Source organism: Pyxicephalus adspersus, chromosome 12, assembly GCF_032062135.1.
Source record: "Pyxicephalus adspersus chromosome 12, UCB_Pads_2.0, whole genome shotgun sequence".
Classification (NCBI taxonomy): Eukaryota; Metazoa; Chordata; class Amphibia; order Anura; family Pyxicephalidae; genus Pyxicephalus; species Pyxicephalus adspersus.
In genome coordinates, this window is record NC_092869.1 from 20,225,526 (window position 1) to 20,251,287 (window position 25,762).

The 25,762-nt window shown below is 37.7% G+C and overlaps 1 protein-coding gene and 1 long non-coding RNA gene across 6 annotated transcripts in view; one reads left to right on the top strand and one right to left on the bottom strand.

Annotated features, from left to right (window-relative positions):
• The window catches only part of CADM3 (cell adhesion molecule 3), a 273,426-nt gene that overhangs the window by 74,505 nt on the left and 173,159 nt on the right, over positions 1-25,762 (top strand). The gene's annotated exons all lie outside the window — the stretch shown is intronic.
• Positions 10,053-11,921, bottom strand: LOC140342439 (uncharacterized). The gene is made up of 2 exons (XR_011923086.1): positions 11,603-11,921; positions 10,053-10,571 (listed from the first exon to the last, which is right to left on the bottom strand). It is a non-coding gene; the product is annotated as an uncharacterized lncRNA (long non-coding RNA).

Below are 25,762 nucleotides of genomic sequence, written 5' to 3' on the forward strand. Positions count from 1 at the left end.
TACCCCCTCTGCACCACAAGATGTCCTCAGCCATCTGAGTTAAATGGCACCCTTCATCTGGTTATTTGGGAGTAGAGAAAATATTCCACTGTATTCCTTAAGGGCATGTTCACATAAATTGCAATTTGGTTGCAGCTTACCAGGTGCCATAATTTGACCACTGAACATCTGGTGGCAATTATCAAACTCCTAAAAATTGCAGTTGGAGTAGTTTTCTAGTATAAGGGTTTCAGAGGAACTGGAAGGGTAAAGAACGAGTAATCATTTTGGTTCTTTTCAAATGCTTCCAAATTGGTTTTCAAATGCTTTAAAAAGGTAACAGATTGCTTTGCATGAGTTTGAAAAGCATCCCCATTCAAGTCTTAAGAGGATGACAAGCGTACAGACCTTTAAACATGACAAGAAGCACTTAGCACTGAGACAAAACTTCACCACAAAACAAGGCAAACGCCTCTTTAACTGCTCTCATTTGTTTCATCTATAATAAGAAGGCTTTGTGGTTATTTATAGTTGTTTGAGCAACTGGTGCCCAATTGTGTGAACAAGCCTAAATCTTAACAGAAAACGTGGTGTCATTCGCTTGTTGTACTGCCTGGCAGGGCTGTGTACTTTTTAGAAATGGATGGACATAAATGCAGGTGAACCAAATTTCTCTGTTGATTTACCTGTGTATATAACTGTTTGCCCTAAGTTTTTGAAAGATATACAGCTTTGAATAGAACAGTTGGGTTGTAAACGACTGTTAGGTGTACCCTAAATTGTAGTGGTTACTTTGGGTGTTGCCCCCTGACAAGCTTTACAGATATTTTAAGAAGCCAAAGTTATGTAATAACATACTTATAGGGTTTTTTTTTACCAGAGTGAGGTCACAGCAATTATTCTATCCTGGCCTTAGAAAAGGCTAGACATCATTAAGCCTCTATTATTCCTTGATATCAGTGCACAGTGACCCCACTCATCGGGTCACTGTCATTAGTACACGTGTACAGTTAAATAGCTATTTTTAGGAAACGACTGTTTTTTAAGCCTAGGATTTCCTGTCCACTAATTAAATTAGCCATGTCTAAATGAGAACAACTGACCTTTGACATTAAAATATTATCAGGCAGCCGATTACCTAAGTAGCACTCCTAAGAAAGCAATTCAGTCTCAACCTTGACTTTATTTTAATTATACAGAAAAAAAAACTACTGCATATATTGTAAGAGTAAGAGCTGAACCATTCATAATTGTGGGAATGCATGCTATAGGAAAATAAAACATTTCCCAAATCCTTATGTAACCAAGTATTACAGCAGTGGCAAGCAATTTTCAAGTACTTACTAGACATCCGTTATAATACACCAATGGTGAATTGGTGTATTATAACGGATGAAAATGGTGAAGTGAATAAACATTGTGACACTGATCCAATACTGAAATACTAGTTGTGTAGACCTTACATATTTAGACCTTAAAGCGGGGGTGTCAAACTCAAATACACAGAGGGCCAAAATTAAAAACTTAGACAAAGTCGCAGGCCAAACTTGAAGTTTATTGAAAAAATTGTGGAAGTTTTTCCTTCTCATTAGATATAAAACTTTTTCATAGGGAAACAAAGAGGTTTTGCTTAACATTCAATCTGGAACAAGCTTATAATAGAGAAAAAACACCGCTACTACAATTCCCTGTGTCTATAAAACAGTCCAATGCGGGGCCACGCATAGGCAGAGAGGCCGCTGGTCTATAGTCGCAAGTGATGCCGGGAATTGTAGAAGCAGCGCTATTTCAATGCAGCGGTGGGCCAGCTGAAATTCATATTTAAAATTCCTCGGGCCAGAGTTTGACACCCCTGCCCTAAACTGACCTTTAACTGAAAGGTTATATAAGTTGACGTTTCTGACCTGGTCCCAAAAATACAACTTGCCTGGTTGGTCTTCTGATCATCTGCATTAAATACTTTCTGAATCTGTGACTCAAAAGTATGCAGATCAGCCATTAAGCTAATTGTCACACTACTGCTGCAGTTATCTCATACAGGTGTCAATGTGTGACTGAAACTAGTGAAACCAAAAGATCAGCTTTACACAATTTTACATTTTATAAAGGAGTTTAGCAGTGGCAGCCTACATAATCTTTACGTGGTATGTCCATGTCAAGTTAAGGTATGAAAATATTATGGTAAATTTAAGTGTTAGGGATAGGTTTTAGGTGTGTGACATGGGTTGGGTAGGAATTGATATAAGTTTTTGCCATTAAATGTCCCTCTAAAAATATATGTACTCTCTGTGACGGAAGGGTTCAGGCAACAGTCAGGCAATAACAACTTTGTTCCTTTTGGTGTATACATTTGGGGAAACTAAAGAAGCTATATATATATATATATATATATATATTTTTTTTTTTTTACAGTTTGGAGTTGGGTCAGCCTCAGTGAGCGCAAGGGTTTGAATTAAGTTTAAAATGGACCCCCAGTATTTTCAAAAATTATTATAGCCCTAGCCTTTCTAGTATTTTTTTCACATTTTCAGTTGTCAATTGCAGCTAAATTTGTATTTTGGATTGTTATCCAAAAAGCGATTGCTCAGGACTCCTATTTGTAGTCACCACCCTTGAATCCAAAGCCTACTTGTTGAAATAGAAGCCAGTATTGCACTTGTAGAAGCCTAAATCTCAAACCGTGGGATTTATTTGTTTTAAAAGTGTTTAGCTGTAGATGGTCTTTATTGGGTCTTCCAACACCTTTCCTTATTACCATGGCACTTCGAAGAGTATGGGATGAGGCTGGGGTCAGTCTCAGTTCAAGGAACAACACAATGGCTGGATGTTGTCATTGCCTAATTTATAGACAACTTGATATTCTGATCTCACCAGCTTCACCAGTCCTCTCATGGGTCTTCTTCCTAGACAAAAACTGCATCACCAGGGCAATGGATCCACAACTTTAAGATGCCACAGAATTAATTTGGAGTATCGATAGATTAAATCTCCTTTATAGTCAGAGCTATTTAAGAATTTGCTGATAGTGATGTAATATTTCATATGGTTATTTATAAGTCCAGTAACACTTCACGTCTTTCAGCCATTGAATGCGAGAGATCACGCCTACCTTGACCATAATGGCTTAGCGCCCTCTCCCTTTTGGATTTGTATTGTGTTTTATAGGAAATGCTTAAAAAGAGTGATAATGCCCAAAAGTACATTTAAGCAGAAAAAGAAAAGTTTTGCAAAGTTTTGATGGAGCCTTTGTTTTCATAACGTTTTTGATTAGTATGTACATTTTTATTTAAATATGTTTAACGCCAAATTCAATTTAAATTCTTTTTTTTATTAGTAAAGCAATCATTAGAGAAATACAGGACTGCTATTTCTGAATTTCTTTTGAAAGCTCTAGCTGTCTGGTTGTTTCTTAACATATGGTTTGATTACCTTCAAAGTCACTCTTCTGAAAGACTTATGCATTGTAGGACTTCTAACCTATTTTGCACATCCTGGTGTTAGGAGATGCTTGTAGGGTCAGAAATCCTGTGATGTACGCCACCACAGTATCTTTTCCCATTTATTGTGTCTGGCAGTGACACTTTTAGCAGCAAGGAAATAGCAGCATCTTTGCTTCTCTTTAGCCGTGCAGCCTGTGCACAGCTGAAGGGGATTTTGGAATCCAATTGTTGCTCCTGTGCTGCCATTAGCTGTTGGGGCCTTCAAGCCTCTCCCACTGCTTAGTGGCTGTTGTAGTGGTTAGCTGGGCTAATCTGTGCTGCAAGGTTGTCATCTGATTTACTGTTGCTGACATTGCCTGCTTCTGATCCTGAGAGTTTACGCTGCTTGGACTGACCTTTAGCCTGTGACCCCGACTGCTTGTTTTTTGCCTTTGTGTACCTGATCTGGTGGACGGATTACCTGTGTATGACCTCTGCTCTGTATTCTGGACATGTCTCTGTTGGAATCTTGGCTGCTTTATCTATGGGGTCCTGGTCCTTTGCCAGCCCTTCCCTAGACACAATTCCTTGCACACTAAGTCCTGGGGACAACTGTGTGCTGGGAAACGCAATCAGGGTTTGCTATAAGTGAAGAGTGCAATGTTAGACTGGGAGACCGGTGTCTGGCGAGTACTGTTGCTGGACCAGGCCCTTACACCAGGTCAGTCAAAATATTGAAGACAGAGACAACCAAACATTTTTCATTTTCAGAAAGAGGTCAGCAATAGCAGTCCTCATTTACCTCTTAGCCCACATTTTTTTTTTGGAGGACCTGAATTGTGGAAACCGTGCCAAAAAAGTAAAGCATAGGAAAATTATCAACAATATCATGGTTTCTCTGCAGCTGATCTTTTCCTTTTGACTGAATAATCATACTTGGAGATCTGATTAGTAGTAGGGAAATATTTGGGAACAGACTGGTGTAGTTCAAAAACCATAGCCCCCCAAGACTGAATTAAAAGCAGGGGAATCCATGCAGTGCATGTTTCTCTCCTGCAAGCAACACAAGATATTTGGTTATGAGACTAGCAGTCCAGTGGCAAAAGTTCCTCACAATCTCAAGCTGTCTGATGTTCAATTAAGTTTAGGGTACAATTACAATTTTAGATGTTCCCTATATTATACCAACTCAGGATTAAGTAATCTTTATGAAAAAAAAAACTTATTTTAATAAAGAATAGATACAGTGATGTATTTATATTCTTGCTATAATGCGTTAGAGTAATGTCAGCTCACTAGGGGAAGGGATGGGGGGATGTATTTTTTTCACATCAGTACATTCATTTCTTGTGCAGGTTCCAAGATTGGAGGAGGTTGGAGCTTACCTATAAATAGCCCTAGGTGCTTTTTGCTTTATTTGGGTTATTGGTACTGTAAAAAGGTATTATCCTATTTGATACAGTTACCCCTTTGATCCAGCAAATTTTATGCAGTCTGCACGCCTGTGCTTGAATCTCCTGAATATTTATCGGTTTGTTCATAGAGCAGCATCTGTGAATGATCCTATTCAGCTGAATGTTTTCATGCTTCATTATTACACTTTAACGTGTGGTTACTTTTCTGAGTGCATATATATATATATATAAATAGCAGCATCTGCATTCTTCTTCACCAACTCAAACATTCACTGTATAAACTGAAACACTGAGCCTAATTTATTAAAGCTCTCCAAGACTGGAGAGAATACACTTTCATGTTTGGGGTCGTTGTCTGGTTGAAACACCTATTTAAAGGGCATTTCCCCTATGGCATTGAGCATCATGACCTCTTTGAGTATTTGATGTATTCAAACTGATCTGTGATCCCTGGTATGGGATAAATAGGCCAACACCATAGTATGAGAAACATCCCCATATCATGAAGCTTGTACCATCATACTTCACTATCTTCACAGTGTACTGTGGCTTTTTGGGAGTCATCTAAAAAACTGGAGCCCCTAGACTCAAAAAGAACAATATTGCTTTCATCAGTTAACAAAATGTTGCAAAATTTCTTAACCTGTAACCTCTTCTTAACTGTACCTCTTCATTGTGTCTTATTTTTAAACTTTGGGACTTTGTGAGGGCTTCTTCCTGATAGCTTGGCATCTTCTATTTGTAACAGTAATCACAGGTAAATTTTAGACCTTCTTTGATCTTCCTGGAGCTGATCACTGGCTTCGCCATTTTGTCTATTCTTCTATCTATTCAAAAAGGCAGTTTTCCATTTTCTTCCATATATTTTGGGTTTTGCTTACCATTTTAAAGTATTTTAGGTCATTTTAGCTGAGCAGCCTATCATTTTCCGCATTTCTTTCTATGTTTCCCCTCGTCAATCAACTGTTCTTCTGAACAATGGGCCTAATTTATTAAAGGTCTCCAAGGACACTTTCATCAGTGAATCTGGGTGGTCCAGCAAACCTGCAATGGATCTGGTCTAGTACTGAAATATTTGCTCCCTAATAGCAATGAAAGTGTATCCTCTCCAGCCTTGAAGAGCTTTAAAAAAACAGGCCCAATGTCTGGAACGACCCATTTTACTCGAATTTACATAGAGAAATGCTCTATAACCAGCATGTGCATTTTTTTTTTACTGAATGACCTTACTAATTTAACCTCACAATGCTACCATTTTAGAGATCCTAAAATTATCTTTTCTTCGATTTCTTTAAAGGAAAAACACGAGTTTGAGATTTTTTTCTTCATGTTTTGATTTGAAAAAAGAATGTGCAGTGTCCCCAATGTATTTGCATGTATATAAGTAAATGCTAGATTATTAATTTTGAGCTTGTACATGCGTGTGATTGGCACTTATTTTCTATTGCAGGAAAAGCCCCTTCTCTGGAGGAGCAGCCCGAAGCTTTTCATGGGCCTCCCCTTCCCCATTTTTGCTTTATTTAAAAGGTATTCTACACTTTTATATAAAGTAAAAGTTGTGGTGGTTGGACCGCTTTAAACAATGTTTCAATGTTCCACCCAGAATTTTTGTTGTTAAGGGTATACCCTTGCTGTTTCTGGACATATCCCACACCCTCAGTCATTGGTCTATTGCCTCAAAGATTAAAAACCTCAGACGCACACTTGGAATTGGAACACATGCAAGAGCATCATTCATTCTGATCTTTTCATTGTTAGGGATATGTTTTTGATGTGGGTCTATTGTGAATAGACATGAATTTGTGAAAAGTGACTGTTGTTGTTTCCTAGTAGTACATAAGGCCAATGTGCAGACAATATAGACCCCATCTATCTCTGTAATAATAGCAATTATAGACTTTATAGTGAAAGTATAATTGTATAAATTAGGTGGTATCCTTGATTGCTGAGAAACATTTTTGAAAAGTAAAATATTACTATAGAAGACTGCACATTTTACAATATTTTAAGCTTTGGCTAAGTTATTTTCTTGTGACCTTTACAGTTTTACACTCTGCCTCATATTGTGATGATTCTATTACAGATACAGGTTTCTAAAAATCACCTAAAATGGTCATCTGTACATCAGGTTATCAATGTTTCTTAAAGCTGAGAAAGGTTTCTTGTCACATACAACCGTCCTTATAAATTAACATATGATAAATGTACAAAGACACATACAAATACAAAGAGGAAAAATTGAAATATATTCACCTTAGCCTCTGGCTCTACACTGGCCTAGGTGACTTCACTATCTTGGTGACATTCCAAGAGAATGGAAAGTATCTACAATCTTATGTGATAATCCAGCACAATTTCATCTGGTGGGATTTGGGATCCATTTTGCTCCCCTGCAGGATTCTGATGCCACTCTTGCCTAGCTGTCATGGTGGGGAGAATGATTAAAGCATATATATTCCAAGCTTTTTTGCAGTTACATTTTGTACCACTGTCACAGATTTAAGGGGAGTGAATAGTGATGTACTAAGCAGACCATTGGAATTGTTGATATCTACTTACTTAAGTTAAAAATTCCCTGGTTGATTAGTTGATCTAATGATCATATATTTATATATATGCTTAATTGTGAATGGTTTGGGTTTGAGTGAGTAAACAAACAACAATTTTTAGTATAGGTTTCCTTTAATGATTGCTGAGGCAAGCTTGTCCTGCAACTCTACTTTTGTTTTGAAGAAAATAGTTATTTCAAGTCAATTATACACAAAGGAACTAACCAAATTCCATAGAAATCACCTCCCAATTCCAGCTGTGTGAGTATTGACCATTTATAGGATTTCCTACTTACCATTATCACTTAATTCCAGTGTTGCAATTAAAGTAAACAATGGCAATGGAATGGGTCAATCAATACTTCTCTATCATTGTTTCAAACCTCGTAAGGATTCTGGGTATTCTAATCTACTTTTTACGTGTTTCCATTTTTTCTTGGGTTTTCTCCATATACCATGTATGAAAATTTCAAGAGAAGGACCTTCTGATAACAGCTGTGATATGTGCACAGACCTGGGAACTTAAAGTGTATCTAAACTCAGAATTTTCATTTTATATAAAAAGGTTTACATAAAAGGGCTGATCTCACACATGCGCAGTGAGATGGGCAGGTTTTTTTCCTATCTACGTAAGAAGAGGAGAAGATGAGGGCGCCGGCGAAAATGAATGCCTGGACAACGCAGGACTTGATGGAAGAGACCTGCGAACTGATCGAATGCTCTGCAGGATTAAAGGTAAATGTATTTTTTTGTTTTAGGTAAGGATTCAGTTTACTTCCTCTTTAAATGCAAACAGCTCTCCTTCAGTCTCTGAAAGCCATGTAAAATATAATTTAATTTTTAGGCTCTATTATTACCAAAATATCAGTTTGGTCTGGATTGACAATAAATTATATTAAAAGGTATTCCTTTTAGCTACAGTTGATTGTAGCTTTATGGTAAGGAGCTTCCACTGTAGAGCAAAAATAAAACTTACTGCTGTTTCTCTGTATCATATTAAAAAATAAATTTAAATTACTGTTTCTGTCCCTTCTTCCTCTCTCTCAGCCAGGTGCTCTCTGCAGCTTTGCTCTCTGCTGCCCTGGCTGCCGAGTCCCGCTATACTGAATCCCATGCCTGCATAGATGATATATGCAGCTGTCATCTATACAAGCCCAAAATATCAATATATTTTGGCTTCCAGTGAACTGCTGCCTCCCAGACTATGCAACATAGATATTCCAGGAGGCTTCGAGAGGCCGATTAATACATCACCCTTACTTGGGAGAGGAATTTGGAAGAATAGAGAATATAGAGTTTCAAAAGGGGAAAAAGTATTTTTTTTCTAATTTAATAAAATATTTGCAATTGTATAAGAGGGGGAGACCGGAAAAAAGAAAGCAGAGAGGCTAGTGCTGAAAGATCTGCTTTAGTGTCTACTCACAGCGAGGCATGCAATTGCATTAAAATGGTGTCTTTCCATAAAGACTTGCACCTTGGGCTAACTAGCATTAAGCCACACAGTTGATCTCTAGCTCAACTGCATGTGTCAGTAAGACAAGAATTATTACAACTATTACTAAAAATTATTGTCAGCTATTGCATGTTAAACTTCTTCCATGATCATTTTTTTTATCTGGTGAGAGCTGATTTCCGACCAAGGTGGAAGACCAGAAACCTCCCAGGAGCGACTACTGAAACTGGAAAATTCCTGTCAGATATCCTTGATTACTCAGGCGAAGACGCACTGCAGTGGTTCCCTTGAGATGTCCCTATAGATGAAATTGGGAGTTTCTCCATTGCATCATGAAGCTTTAAGCTCTTAATATTTACAGCTTTGGGAGCACAGAACATGCTGATCACGTCCCTGTTGCCCTGAAAATTCCGTTCCCTTCAACTCTGTTCTGATTTTAAATGGCTTAGATATATTTAGCTTGAAAAACAAAAGTCTTTCGGGGGCAAGCATGATTGAGTTTTGCTAAATCATCAATAGGCAACTGTTGTCCACAAACTGACACAACAGAGGGCCCAGAGGGAGCTGTTCTAAGATTATCATCTGCCGAATGAAAAATACAAAGGAAAGACTTTTTCATTCTGCACTTTTTCAGCCCTGGGGAGTTGTTGCATTTGGGCAAGTCATAATAATAACTCAAAAAGGAAAGGAATTATTCATAGCAGGCGAGCAACTCGAACCGAAGTAGCATCAGCAAGGCACTTAGACAGCAAATGTGTGTTGGGGGGGGGGGGGGGTGTATTTAAGGTTTTAAGCTAGGGAAGTTGTGGTAAATATTTATTTTACCATGCTAATTAACTTGGAGTGATTTGCTTTAATACGTTTGATCAATTTGAGATTCTTCCTGACTGGAACAAATCCCAAGGACTAGCTAACTCAAAGATTTCCTACAGATGATTAGCAGGCCAAAGTCCTCTGTACTCACCTGATATGTATAGGAGGTTGACATATCTCTCTTGTACTAAAAATGGTAATATGATTAAACTGTACAATGTGCATTAAAAGTGGTAGCAATTAAGATAGAGCCCACCTAATTTCCAAAAAGGCATCTGATAATATTCAGCCCTCTTCAGTTTTGCAGGAAACCATGTACAGTACTCAGCCAGCTTCCCCCACCAGTCATGATCTGCTTGCATTGTACAGATGAGTGCAGAAGCCCATTGATAACTTATTTGGTTTAAAAAAAGAAAAAAGTAAGGTAAGGAAAAGCAGGTTTTATTTAAAAATTCTCTTAGCATGTTAATAGGGGGAGGAGGGAAGGCAAAATAAAAGCAGAATAAACTTTAGCTTTAAGATAATAACTTCTAGGATATCCGAAGGCAACGAGAAAACAATAGGGATAAATAGAAGATCTTCTGTATTTCACATGCCATAGGAGGAGTTCTCATGCCCATCCTTCCGCTCAGTTTGTTGTCCAGGGACTCCAGCTTTGAAATATTATGTTCACTGCTACCGTAAACAGGCTTTTCAGTAATGCATCTGGTGTTGGCTCCTATTTCCAGTTCATGCATCTCTTACTTTGATTGCAGCATTGGGGCAGAATTGCTTTTTGTTGCCTGTTACATTACCACTTTAAGACTTAAAAGGAACACAGTTTCAGTGGCAACCTAATGCCAGTTTCTTTGCCACCTATCCTGCAGGCCATTGTACTTCTTTTCCCACTGTTGCTTTCTTCTTTTTCCTCCTATCATTTTGGACAATAGCGGTTTAATGAAACCTTAAAATATAATATAGGTTCAGATGTTAAAGCAGAGAGTAATTAAATAGTGGGTGTTTAGATGTCTTGGCTATACTGATAAGTGCAACTACAAATGTATTACAAAATGAGACACCTGTATTAGGTTTTATGTTAACAGTATCACAATATTATTCTGTTTATAAGATTAAATGCAAGCATACAATGTACAGTAATCACAAGATGTATAGTATCAATTCTAGTGCCTCTGCATCTCCATATTATCTGTAAATTTCCCCAAAAATAAAACAGTGTTCATTTTTGCTACATACTACAGATGACATTGTGAGGGCGGAAGCAGGTGACTGTATTGTATGTAATACAATGTAACTTTAGCATATTGCTGCAAAGAACAGGTTTGCTTAAAATAACGTGTAGCTTTAAAGGTGAAAGTCTATGTTGTGCAATAATTTAGAACATATACTGCTGAGAATAAAATATATTTGAATGTAGTCTACTTGAAAGGCAGACAATTGTAATGGGTGGAAGGTAAAGTTGTTTGGGTTTCTGTCTTTTGGGGTGACTATTGTGTCTATCTTACCTTACAATTTTTTTTATCTCTGACAACAACCATGTATATCAAGCTCCTCCCTGATTGGATACAAATTGAATAGTTTGGGTAAATTCCCATATTGCATAGTTTTGGTGAACCTGAAGGATATTGCACAATAGTTGTACAGAAAGGTTGAAAGGTGTATTATGAGCTTCATATCTTCATAGGAATATATGAAACCTGGGCACTTAAATATGCAAATATGCACAGAGAAGGAGAAAAAGGGCACTTAGATATTCAACTCTAAACACCAGTGTTACAAGGATAGGAACACCTCCCGAAACAGGACAGATCCCACAACAAGTCTAACACATCACAATTTCTAAAATAAATCACTTTGGGGGATCCACTTTAGTCATTCAACTTTTTTTTACAAATAATTATGCCACCTTTCTTATTGATGTCACAAAAGCTACCCAGAATCCTCCAGCAAAAAACAGACAACAAAGATGTGACGTACCATCTGGTGGAAAGTAGGACACCATATGTCCCACTGTCATCCTTTTCCAGTAAAGTCACCCCCTTGTTATGTGGCAGCAAATAGATCTGGAATGTCTGCTCCAGTGCTTCCTCTGCTGAGATGTTTCTCCATCATTTCACAGCCCAGCGACCGTATGATAGGAGAAAGCAGTAGATGTGATGGATGCTATGAACTGTCTGACTGATTGCCCTGCTGTCATCACAATCTTCTGCCATCAGCTACCCACGTAAACACACATTGCTATACATCTGACAGCCACCAAATCCGCAGGATATAGTGCTCAAGGGTTAAAAACTAGCTGTCCATCCAGTGTGTGCAGTGTGTTCAGTCACCAGAACACTAATGGGATTTTACAATTTACTGCCCTTTTCTTGATGCCTGGCTATCTTCTCCTCCCATTCTTTATAGGACTGCTAATGAGCATGCTATTTACACTAAACAAACTTCATATTCAATCCTCATTACAGGGAAAATCAAGCAAATGTTTGGAAGATTGAGCAAAGTTCTGGTCTGTGTAGAAGTTTAAGCAAGGGTCAGCCTTGAGTGGAAGAAATAAATTTACAGTTAAAATTACCTTTCAGATGAAGTGAAAGCTACACTTTAATAAGACAACCAAGTGGTATCCACCTTGCAGTGGTTGTAAATACATTCATTTATTCTTAAACTGTTTTTGTGTGCTCTGGGAACTTTCTTATCCCAGGTGCATAGTATGAACCTAGTTCTTGACATGTACATATGCTTACGCGCAGAGCAATCTCTGCTCCTGATGAGTAACTTCCCAATGGAAGAGTCACAAAAACAACATAGAGTGCCACATTGGACAATTAAGTGGTAGAGTTTATGTCATATTTAGAGCAAAATTTAGGACTACTTTATAGTAACTAGTAACTAAGAAAATGCATTTCTTTGTCAAAAGAAGACTTCACATCTTAGATTAAAAATAAATTATGAAGAAAAAAACAAGATGATTATGCATTTCTGAGAGCTTTAAAGACAGTAGCTACTCTTGTTTCATTTGTGAGGTTTTTTTTTAAACCAATATATCCGATAGGGCAAGATTCTGGTGTGTGTACAGCGCCAGTCGTCCATCGTCCTGGCCACGGACGATGGACGACTAACGATCATTAAGCAAGGGAAAGGGGAGAGCGTGTAGTGCGGAGCCACTCTGACTCACTCACTCTTCTCACTCTCCCCTCTGCATAGAGGAGAACAGTGCTATATGTACAGCACTCACAGTTCATGCATCGTGCAGTGCTAGTCGTTGGAAAGGATCGTGAAAGATCCTTTCCAATGACTAATATTGCACGTGTGTATGTGTGTATGCACTGTGCATACTTTAATTTGTGAACAATGCCGCCCTCTGTATAGTAGACTCTTGTAACCCTCGGTATATTTGTTGCAATCAGACTTTTCTGCATTGTATAGTGCTGTCAATCCAATATTGGGAGCTTTCTAAGTGGAGTAGACAACATAAGGATGAGCATTGTGCTTTTTTTCCTTTACTGTCCAATCTGCAGACTTAGAGGATGGTAAAAATCAGTGTTGTTTAATTACAGTGAAAAAAAGAATTAGCTCACTGATTTAAATTTGCGGTCTGGCAGTGGAAATCCATAACTTGATTGAATCACAAATCTTTTGACAATTCACCTACAGTGTATGTATTTTTTAAATTAGCTGTACATCTGACATTCATAACTTACCTTTTTTCATATAAAGTATGAGATTTAAGGAGGAACTATACTCAAAAAAACAAAAACACCTGCCTTTTAGTCCCAGAGGGCAGACCAATCACTGGGGTGTCCGGCATCTGGTCCCGCGTCGTCCCGACATTCGTCTCAGAGCCGGCGCTCTGGGTGCTGCCACCTTCGTCTTCTCCTCCGGGTTCGTCATCCTACGTCACCCAACCCAGCATGAGATCGGGTGACGTAGGATGAAAAAAAAACTTGCCGATCCCACTGCGCATGCGTTAGATCTGCAAATTTTTCTCTTTGAGCAAAAAGGCTCTTTCTGCGCATGCCCGAGATCCTCCGGCATGCATAGAAGGAGCGCCCAAGAGCTTTGTGTTCCCATTCATTCTCGACCGCCTAGACAGTCTGGTTTGTTGTTTTTTTTTAAATACCTACCCAGGATTTGCCCTGGTTATATGCTTTCTCTGCGTGCATTCTCAGTATGGCCATCCAACCATTGTGGTGAATTAGAATTTTACATGTTTTCCGTAAATAACACATTAAATATTTGCATTTTTGTTAAGATTATTCAACAGTGAGGGAAATTATTTATTTCTTACTTGCTGTGAAAATAAGAGGTGAAATAAAGAAATAGGAGGGAGAGGGCGGCCTTTGTGTATGGCTTACAAAAATCTTACATATTGTTTTTTTTTATCAACTTTTATTTAGGTAAATAGTATTTCAGCTGTTTAAAGTAAAAAGTGAAAGTCCAAACACAAGAACAATGATAGCAAAACCCCCAGTCAAATAAAAATCTTTCATGGCACATGATCTCATACCTCCCAACATTTGAAAGTGACCAAAAGCATTAAACAGCGTGTGTGGTCATTGGCTGGGGCATGGTCAATTCAATCAATTTAGGGTACTGCAATAACCTTTAATACCACAGAATACACTAAATATAAAAGCACTGCATATTTAATCAAACTATTAATCATCTTTTGTGCTATTGGTGGTTCTATTATAATAAATTGGACCAACAAGGGCCATCTTCTAATCGTAAGCCACAATTCTGTTATCCAACAAAATTCACTTTTTAGGAATGATATTCTAAAGAAAAGTTTACTAAATTATTTTCCTTTTTCCTTTTTCCTTTTTTGCACACATGCACATATACAATAAATGTAATATTGCAAAAAATCCCTTTATTCATACACACTTAAAATAACCTTGTCACAAAGTGCAATTTTGTCAAGCAAAAATACAGCATCTTTAATGGCTTAAGCTTTTAATTAACCTTGGGACTTTCCTGGATAGCAAATGGGGTAGCATCCCTGTGTGCCCCCTATCCTATCCATAAAAGATCCATAGAAATCTGGTTTTCCCAAAAAGAGAGGATGCAAAAATCGTTTAGCCCTCTCCCTGAAAAACCAGATCCACCTGCCCCCAATGGTGGCTGTTGTGTTGTGAGGGTCTGTGGAGGGGGAGCTTTTTTTTTAAAGCTGGAAGACCCCTTTGATAAGGGGTCCTCCAGATGTCCACCACCCTACCCTGGGGAATGAGCAAAGGGGCACTATTGTACCTTTTACCCATCCTCATAAAAGGTTAAAACAGGCCTCGATTATACAACACCACACCACATATGTGTATATGTACCCACCATGGATTATCCATCAATCCCTTTATCCTCCAGCGTCACTGCAGTCTCCATAGTGAAGTGATCCCTGGATGAATGGATAAAACCAATGAGGACTATTGTACAGGAGCTGATGGAGAAAGTGAAGAGTGGCGAGATCTTCATTGATCTTGCATTGAAACACTTTATAAGCTATTGGCATCATCTAGGGGCAACCCCAAAATTACATATGTAAAGTGAAAATCCACTACACTACTAGCTTTGTTTCCCGGTCATTTTACACAGCTCGTTGGGACAGTGTGATATGTCCCAAAAACGAGGACTGTCTCAGCGAAAACAGGACAATTGGAAGCTATATGATCTGGTCCACTTTTTTAGTCTGCTATCTATTTTAAAAGGTGCAGCCTAGAGGGAGGAATTGACAGAGATTTTTTTGCAAACATGATGTAGTTCCGTGACACTGGGAGGAACACTTAGGGGGAACATTTCTAATGAAGAGCAGATATTGATATCCACTCTGCATTGTAAATATACCCCCTTAATGGAGAGCTACCCCATAACAGAAAGCTTTTTGTTCTGCTTTACACTGTGCTTTGCTACACCCACCATGATCCACCTCATTTATACATGTTGGACAACAATGTGCATCCAACCCAAGCTTCATGGGATGCTTCACAGGGAGACCTTTGTGATTGGAGCAGAGCAGGAAGACAGCCATTCTTTATGATGTGCTTTATAAATATGCGGAGATATGTATTTTACAGCTTTTTAAATGAACCCATTAGGAGATGTGCCACACGGAGATGCTGTCAATCAGCCTATATGGACAGATGCACACAGTTTTCATCATAGGGTTTCACACGTAATGAAATCATTCAGAAATGTGACCATACAAACAATGAATCCAATTACCTGTTAGATTTAGTATCAGGAATGTTGGATAAAGAACAATGATGTAATAGGTCAGGTACATTGAATAGACATTGTTACAGATGTAAAAATATTGCATTTGTTTAACTATTTAAGCAGTGTCATTACAGAAAAAATATATATTAGCATTAACAAACCTAAAGCGTACCTAAACTCAGAAATTTCACTTTATATAACAGTGTAGACAACCCTTTTATGTAAGGTAAAAATTCTGTTTTCTTTAAGTGCAACATCCCTTTTTAAAAAAAAAAGAGCACCGCTGTTCTGTACCCTTTATTTGAAATGGGATTGCAGAGCCTCCCGGAATACCTACGTCACGCATCTCAGGAGGCCTGTTTCAGAAGGAGACCTTTCGCCAAAACAAATAGAAATTGCAGATCTCATAAATGCGCAGTGAGATCATCAAGTTTTTTCCCATCTACGTCACTGGATCTCCTGCCGGCGTCAGGTGATGTAGGAAGAAGAACAGAGGGAAGATGGCGGCACCTAGCACGCCAGCCTGAAGACAAATGCAGGGACAATGCGGGACTCGATTGAAGAACCATCCAGACGAATTAAGTTCCTTGCTGGATTGAAGGTAAGTGAATTTTTTTTGTTTTAGATCATTTTTGGGTTTACTTCCTCTTTAATAAAAGGTTTGTAATGGCTTTATTCCTAAAAACATTTGTACTTATTTTTACATAATATGTATCAAACCCTGTTTCCAATAGCCTGTACAAGTTTGTGCCAATAGTGCCTTAATGATATTTACTTTCAAATATTTGTGTCACATACCCCTATTTTCCTTTATTTGCAACATTAAAATTTGTTAAAGCTTGACTCCATTCATTGATTTTCCAAAAAAGTTCCCTCTCTGATTAAAGACAAAAGTCCCAAAACAGTGCTTAGCCTCTTCATGCCCCAGAGCTGCACTACACATCCTCCAATTATTTCTGTTACTCCTCTCATTCAATCCTCTTCCTGTGAGCTGACAGCATCAAGTACACGCCATGTCATTGTGTTCTGTGCTCATGGGAGAATATTGTAGGAAATTGCAATGGTATCAGTATGTGGTAGTGTTCTCTGCATAATTGAAGACTCTGAAGTGGCACATTACCGAAACAAAGGCAACCCATATTATGTACCAGTGGAGTGTTGTTCCGAGGGGGTTGCCTGGATTTTTCAAACTTGGAGTTTGGCCTGTAGTGAGTAAAACATGTATGTTGCCATTGTTGACCTCCCTTCTGAAAATACTAGTTACCTACTAGGCTGTTGATATAGTTTAACTATAAAAATTGTTTACAATTGTTTAACTATAAAAATGAATCTTTCCAAAACAAAAAATTTCCAACCGCATCAAACAGCACATGCATAGTAACACAAGATAACAGAAAAGCATAATTAAGGTCTGGGAGGGAAGATTGTCAGTGTGAAGCCAAGTACATTATGAGAATCAAGGCATGAACACAAACTAGTAGCCTCTTCCTGCGGCAACATCATAGAGAGTGAATGGGGGTGGCAGTGAGCTGTACAATATCGCTTACTGCCACTTTCTGTCAATCTGCAAATCTTTAGGAATTAGCCCCCCAGTGTAAGTAAAGTTGTGCAGGATCACTTGATTCTGAGGCATATATGAACCTAGCCTAAGTGAATTTTAACATAAAAAAGGCATCAGACCCAATATACCTCCTTTCCTGCTGTCACTTTATGTTTTAAATTTGTTTTTTATTAAAAAAAAATTACAGATTGTGTTTGGCTGGTTTGTAGAGATTTATGATCAACCTGATAGAGACCCTAAAATATACTTTAGTTTCAGCACAAAAATCACTAGGAATTATATAGGTGTTAATAGGAACAATGAGTTATGATTCATATTTTATTCTCTAACGTTCCCACAGACCCTCTATATCCTGCCAGTGCCCTCTGTAAATCCATGCTGTTAGGCCACTGTAAAGGATGAAACTTTTAGCCATTGTCAGGTGCCTTGTACTCACATTGTGTGGTTAAACTGCTCACTCTCATTTATGCACTTGGTTGCAATGGTACAAAATTATAGCAAGACTGTTTTATATAACAGACGTCTTGCTGCTTCTCTGCCAGCCTTTCAGCCGGAGTATTCAATGAAATCTCTGAAGGGAAAAAAATATCTATTGAAATGCCGTTTTGTGGACCCAAAACCTCATTGATTTTACTCACTGGACGCCGGCGCTCACACTGGAATCTATTTCAGCTAATTTGAAAAGCGCAGTTCTGAGGACGCCATTGTATCCCTTGTATAATCTCAGGCATTATCCTTTGCTCTGCCATGTTTTCTAAATCTAATTGTCATGCTTGATTCCCTGGCCGCTGACTGCCTTCAAACCATTAAGAGCAAGAACAAGAACAAAATGGCTTCTCTTCAGTAAGCAAAGAAACCTCGTAAGACATCAGTAACAACCTTAGCCTCCAGCATACCAGCCAATTTAACAAATGTGCTGTTTATTTACAGTATGAAGACTTACAGCAAATCTAGCACATGCATGGCGGGTTTTGCAGCCCCCATAAGAAAAAAAATCCTAACTCTATGACAAACACAAAAGACGTTTTTCTACATATCCACCAGTTCCTTCTTGTGGAGTTTTAGTGCTTTCTTTCTATCCTTGGTCTCGTATTTGTATCTAGCATCTAGTTTTCTGTTTCTGGGTCTCATAACACCTGGTGGTTTTTGTAGAGTTTTTGACATTATGTATTCATAGAACACATATGCAGACAAAGTGTCAAAGAAGGGTTTTTAGGAGTAAATGAAATGCAGCTTTTACTGCAATACTCACCTCCTCTCTGGTAATGTTGCTTGCATTTCCTCTCTACAACTAGATATCTTCATTGTGTTGAATGATGCTTACAATTTTTTAGCACGAGGTACCACAGCACACATACATATGATGGGTACCACCCATCACTAAAAAGAATATAAAGAGAAAAAATACTCTACACATAATAGGATCAACCGGAAAAAGTAAGTTTAAGGAAAAAAAGAAAAAATGCACCCAAGAGAGTCAGAACTTTAGGAGCAGGAGGTGTAAATGGGGAGTTGAACTTTAAACCTACAGGGAGCCTAATTAAAACTTTGGTAACAGTTTCCCCTGCTGGATGACTGCCAACCAAGTAAAAATAACACCAGAGATGAGGTGTTGGCCTGTAGTGTGAAGTATTGAGCATGCAGAAAAGAGGTAAGTACTTCCCAAAGTCTGTAAAGTCAGCACATACAATGCAGCTTTTTTTTTTAAAAATCCATTCCATGTTTTCTGGATCACCCAGCTTCACTTCTGAAAGTGTATTCTCTCCAGCCTTGGAGAGCTTTCATAAATCAGGCCCTGTGTCTTTTGCAGTTTGATAAGTATACTCCTTTACCCAGATGTACAGTTTAAAGGTTGCTATCCAAAAAAAGGGAACAAATCATAGTATTCGGGGGTCTTACTAAAATGCTATTAAATTACTATAGGACTATAGTTTTTGCTGGGTAACTGTATATTGTAGCTGAAGTTTCTTGAAGTGCCCTTTCTCAGACATAGTAACCAATACCTAATAACTGAAAAAGCATACGCTTGTACTGTATATGTACAAATACAGTTGACATCAAAAAGCAGAATTTACCAAGTCTGCTTTTTGACAGATAACAGATAAAAGTACAGAATGCCATGATCAAATGGTACTTTTTTCATACCTCTGCTTTACTTCATGGACTCGCTCCTGGACACTTGATCGTCAAACACTGTTCTCTTCCTATCTCACCTATGTCTGCTTGTTCTGTTAATTAATTTTTCCTTGTTTGATGTCTGCTGGATTTGTAAAGTAAATGATCGATTGTAAACATATACACTTACTGGCCTCTCTATTAGGTACACCTTGCTAGTACTGGGTTAGACCCCCTTTTGCCTTGAGAACTGCTATAATTCATGGAATTGATTTACCAAGATGCTGGGATTCTTTCTCTTGGGATTGTGGTGTATAATGACATGGTAGCATCCTGCATTTGTCAGCCAAGCATTCATAAGCTAAATCTCCCTTTCCACCAAATCCACCAAATAAAGGTAACTTTATTGAATTAAGATCTGGTGACCATGGAGGTCATTTGAGTACAGTGAACTCATTGTCATGTTCAAGAAACCGTTTTGAGAGGATCTGAGCTTTGTGACATGGTGTGTTTACCTTCTGGATGTAGCCATCAGAAGAAAAGTATACCTCAGGTATATGGTAATAGACATAGTCAGCAACAATACTAAGGTAGGCCTTGGGTTTTTAACAATGTTTAATTGGTACTAAGGGTCCTAAAGTGGGCCAAGTAAATTTCCCCCATACCATTACACCACCACCAGGCTGAATTGTTGACACAAGACAGGATGGATACAAGCTTTTATGTTGTTGACACCAAATTTTAGAGGAGGAATGCTAAACTACTACTGACAGGAACACATAGAAACAGCCCAAGCAGGATTGATCTTTATTTTTATTCAGTATAGCAGCAAATAATCTATTTAATTACATGTAATTTTGTTACTTTAGCATCTTCTCAAGGGGTGTTACATATATTGGACAGCAAACGAACAGTTTTTCCTTGAGGGTGATGCGTTGGAAGCAGGAAAATGGCAGAAATGTGAGCTTTTTTAACAAGGAATTAGAATGGCTAAGTGGTTTAGATCAGTGGTCGCCAACCAGTGGTCTGTGAGAAAATTGTGGAGATTATTTGCAATTTTTATGTTTTATTCATAATAAAACAAAAACAATATTCTAATAAATTCTTTTATTCTATATTATTTTCGCCTTATTTTCCCCTTATATTGAACTAAATTCACAAACTGTGCTAGAGAAAAAAAAGTCAGACGTGTGCCCAAGACCTATTGATATAAGTTGTCAGTGGAGGTCGGTGTAAAGTCCCCCATTTAGTTAAATGTCAAAGAAGAGCTACTGTAGCATAAATTGCTGAAAAACTTACGGCTAACTGGGAGAGAAAGGTATTGATATTTTGCTGACAGCACCTACCATGGACACAAGAGTATCGGAATGGAGCAATGGAAGATGGGCAAACCAAGAAAGAACATGAATTAAAGATCTGCCGCTAGAGTTTGTGCCATATACCACAGGACACCTTCGGAGGTCTTAGATGTAGCAGTTTTGGCAGGCCAAGGAAGACCTAAACAATTTTAGGCACAAATTTAGGTTTTATAATGGATTGATTAAAATAGAAGGAATGTTTGACCTTTCAACCATGTATTCAACAAAAATATAAATACATTTATTGATGTATTGTGAAAAAAGTAAGTATACCACTCTGACAGCCAGTAGTAACATTTTTACCACTTCTCTATACAAAATTGCTTCAGTTGCAAGATGTTTGTGGGTTCCCTCTACTTAAACTCCCCTTTTAAACCCCTCCTGCTAGTCTAAAACATTGCATATTGACCCATTTCTTGGTGGATTTGCTTGTGGGCTTGAGATCATAATCAGGCTGAAATTTAAATTTCTGGTTCTGGCTTTCGTATAGATGCCTTCACATTTTCAAAAAGCACAGTTTGATATGATACAGAATTTATAGTTGACTCAAAGGTCCTGATGTATCAGATCTCTCCAAGACTTGACAAGAAAGACTATCATGGGAGAATATGCGTGATCCAGCAAACCTAAAATGAGTCCAGGATTAAAAACATTTACTAATCACGAGCAAATTATTATTTTTTTTAATCTATTCCAGGTTTGCTGGATCACCGAGGTCTCCCCATAATAGTCTATCTTCTGCAGTCCTGAAGAGCTTTGAGAAATCAGGCCCTTTGAATGAAAGATGCCGATGCTCTGCATCAGCAAAGGAACTCCAGAACATAACATTTCCATCACTGTGTTTTATAGTTTCAATGAAGTTTTTCTCCCGAGCTTTTTGCCACCAAACATCTGCTGTTACTGTGGCTAAACAACATCTGTGATTTGTATGTCCATGGCACATTGCTCCAGAAACCTGCTCTTTGTCTCTTGGTGCATTTTGTTATTGATTGTTGATGTTCGCTTAAGCTGAATTTTTCTGGGACAGCCAGTCCTTGCCGAATTAGCAGCCACTTGCAAATTATTTTCCTTATTTTGAAATTATTATTTTCAAATAAATTGTCAATCTTTTAAATACCTTAACAGCATCATAGGCATGTAAACCTAATTTGTGAGGGCTTTAGCATATTTTTTGATGTTGTCATTTCACAACACTCAATAGCAAAGTAAATATAATTCCCTGATATCCGAGGTTTGAAGAAGACATGGGTTTTTAAGTGGTGGTAAATGTAGGATAATACTTATCTGCAATTGTTTGGTAATTTAGATTGTTAATTTTGTGTGTAATATTTTCAAATAGTATTTTCTCCCAATAGGTTAGTCTGCCTAAACATAATGATATAATCAGGACTAGCGAAAAGGTGTTTATTATTTTTGTAGAGTCTTTCTATATTGGCACAGTACTCTTCTATGTCTGTGCTACTGTCAGCTCAACCACCTACAGAGATCAGGAGTGGGTTTGAAGGATTTGTTTTATTACTAATGTGTCGAAGAATCCTTTTTGAGAAACAGCGTTCTGAATATTGTTCAGATACAGACCTTAATGTACAGAGGCAATTCTAGGGTTTAAGTGGTAAACAAGCTGAAGAGTTTACTGGTTTTAAAAAGAGAAATACTAATATGAGTAAAAGTGGCCTCAAATATTAATCTTAGGAAGATGGACATTTTATGCTTCGCTAAAGCAAATCCAGGTTGCCATGTTAACTTTATTCCAGAACTCTAGCCAAAATAAAATATAATAAAAATCAATATCTTTAAAAAGTATAATAAAATTCCTGTGCTTGTGTATAACAAAAATAAAAAAGCCTCTTACCACTACTCTGATTTTTTGTTGTTGTACCATTGCAGACAATATACTTTTGTCCAGCAGTGCACACATCCACATATAAAGTAATTGGAAATCTTTGCATAATTTTGAATTGTTAAGATTGAAGCATCAGGATTTCTGTAGCTCACAATGAAAAAAAAATAATGCAGTGGGGATAATGTAATATTATAAATTGTAATACTGTTCTGACAAGAGTTTTCCTTTTAGTTGGATGGACTGCTTACATCATTGCAATTAAAGTTTTTGTTTCGTGGCCCTCAGAGCTACAGCTGGATTCAAAGGTCCCAAAGCACTGTTGTCTTACACAGCTGCTTATGTTCACTGTGTCCCAAGCATTAAATCCAGTGGGGTCAGTGGCACAGATTGAGGATTACAGCAGGGCTGCCCACAGGGTATCAGTCGCACGTCTTGCATGCCAGGGTAGCCAGCTGGCTGCCCTACAATCCTCCTAATTTTTTCCTGTGTTAGATAATATCATGGACTCCAGTGGGAAGCCATTACTGCAGGGTCTGTCAGATGGCGTACATGTAATTAACTAATGCTGCTGAGATTATATCAGAATGTGTTTATCAGTGACCATTAAATAATATTTGTTAGGAGTTTTTACATATATATCCCAGCCACATGAGACAAGTGTAGACAGAAAACAATCATTTTGTAATTCTTTTGTTTAATGTAATGCATAATGTAATATTTATATTATTTTAACTGATTTCCTCTCTAGGTAAATCCTAGGTATGTAGCAGCTTGACTCATGGTGGGTCTTAGCACCCCTAGTGCTTTTAGTCCCTTTCAAATTTTAGATGTAAAGAAGTTCTGTGCATAGAAAAAAAACTTGGAAAATTTAAAAGTTGAAGAACAATAATCACTTCATGTAAGATAAAATATATACCAAATGCATTTCAGGACTGCACAAAACATTGTGACTTCCCCGTCTTCTTTCCACCTACCTTTGCAATGTAAAAGACTAAGCCTTATTGTCCTAAAACTACCTATTTTTATTGTTGCTATATTAAAACCACCATGAAATACCTGGGAATAATGATCCCTTAATGCAATGCTTTGGCCCAAGTGTGCGGTCTCTAAGCCCCAACACAGTCATGTGAAGAAAATGTAACATTGTGAATCCTATGAAAGATGTCCAACATGGAGCTCTTACAGGGTTAAAACTGTGGACATACAGAGCAGTTGGTAATGCAAGGAACAATGGTAAGACATGGGGTTGGGTGAGCTGAAGAAATAAAGTGCAATTGTAATTCATAGTTAAATATCATCCTGAATATACATTTGAGACACACATATATGAACTTGTGATTTGTAAAACTTTGCCAGACAGCACAGTCAGGAATATTTTTTTCTGTTAGAATTATGTTGCCTACTTGTCTATAGCCTGCTAATTAGACAATTGAAAAGCACCAATACACTGGTAAGATAGCAACTTTAAACAGTCATGTTGTCATCAGTACCTTCCAGCTTCACCCATGGAATTTTCTGTGCAGACAGTGTAATTATGTGAGCCACGGGATTTCCCCTTTCTAATTAATTACCTTTTGAATAAACCTGGGCTTGCCTTTTCAGGCACTAGATATGTTTCTCTTGCTTTGTCAGGAAGATTTTTTTCACAGCTTTGCTCCAATCATCCCGGCTGAATAGTAAAATAAGCAAATCTGTACACAGAGTTCTGCTTCAGAGGTCACATGACAAAATAAATGTCAAGGCTTTTGGTTGTGCAAAAAAATGGAAGAAACCTGTAAAAAATGTGAGTGTATCCATTAGTTTTATAGCAAAACTTTCCATCTTTTCCATCTTTCTTTCCATCAAAACTTTCCAGATTTTCCATCTTTCTTCCCCCTGATCTTGGATGCCATTCAGTCTCAAAGAAGGACCATCAATGGATTGCAGTGTTGATAAACATTTCTATTCTTTTGCTGGTCAATGAGGAAAATTAGTTTGAAATGACCATTTAAGCACATCTGTATACATCTGTACTTATATATTAACTGTTATGATTTTCCCATTACTGTTTGCAAATTGATATTCTGACTGTGAATCAATATGTAATAAGTAAGATGCTGAGATTATACACAACAGTAGTCTGTTTCATGTAATTCCATTGTTAGAAATTGATCTATTGCATTTATACTGATGGAGGTTCTGTTAACTCAGCGATGCATTGACACAGAAACTGTCCTATTGATGTCTGGCGTCCATAGCTGCACACATAAGCATGTAACAAACTATAAAAACAATGCCTTTTGAAAACAAATAGTGATAGGTTTTGATTGATTAAAAAATCTGAGTCTACAATCAAGCTCATAAGGTAGTATTCCATTTAATGTTTCTTTAGTGGCGCTGGACATGGCCCTGCCTAATAAGTCCTATAGACAGGACAAATATACCAAAAAACAAGATATTTGGGAGGTATGGCTTTTTGAACTGCTTCCCTGTATGCTGAAAATGCACCCTTTTGTCTCCTTTTGGCATTATGGATGGTTTAAAAAAACATGTGGATGCTTCAAAAGTTTTCACATAAAACTCAATATGCTACTAATCCACACAACTATAAATCAATAATCTAGGACTATAAAAGGGGTTGGATATACCTATTAGTTTCCAAAATCCTACTTAACAGAATATACTAAAATATACTAAATATACTAAAAATAACAAAAGCCCTATGTGTCCTTAAACATATAATTACAATTAAATCAATTATTTAAGCTGGACAATTTACTTAGTATTTTGCCAGTATGTCTGACCATATGTTAGAATTTGATTGTGTCTGGCAACACATCTATTTGTGCTCAGCTAGACTACAAATAATCTTTAACTGCTTTGTATTTTCATAGTACACCTTTCTGATGAGCGTTTGTATTACCTTCCAAGCAATGAGAGTGTTAATTATGTTATATACAAGATGGGACAGATGGGGGGCCCAGGAGAAGTAAGAAGGATGGATTACAGTCATTAACGCATTGGAAGTCATGTCTAAAGGGATTGCCACAACTAAAGACGACTAACACACCTCC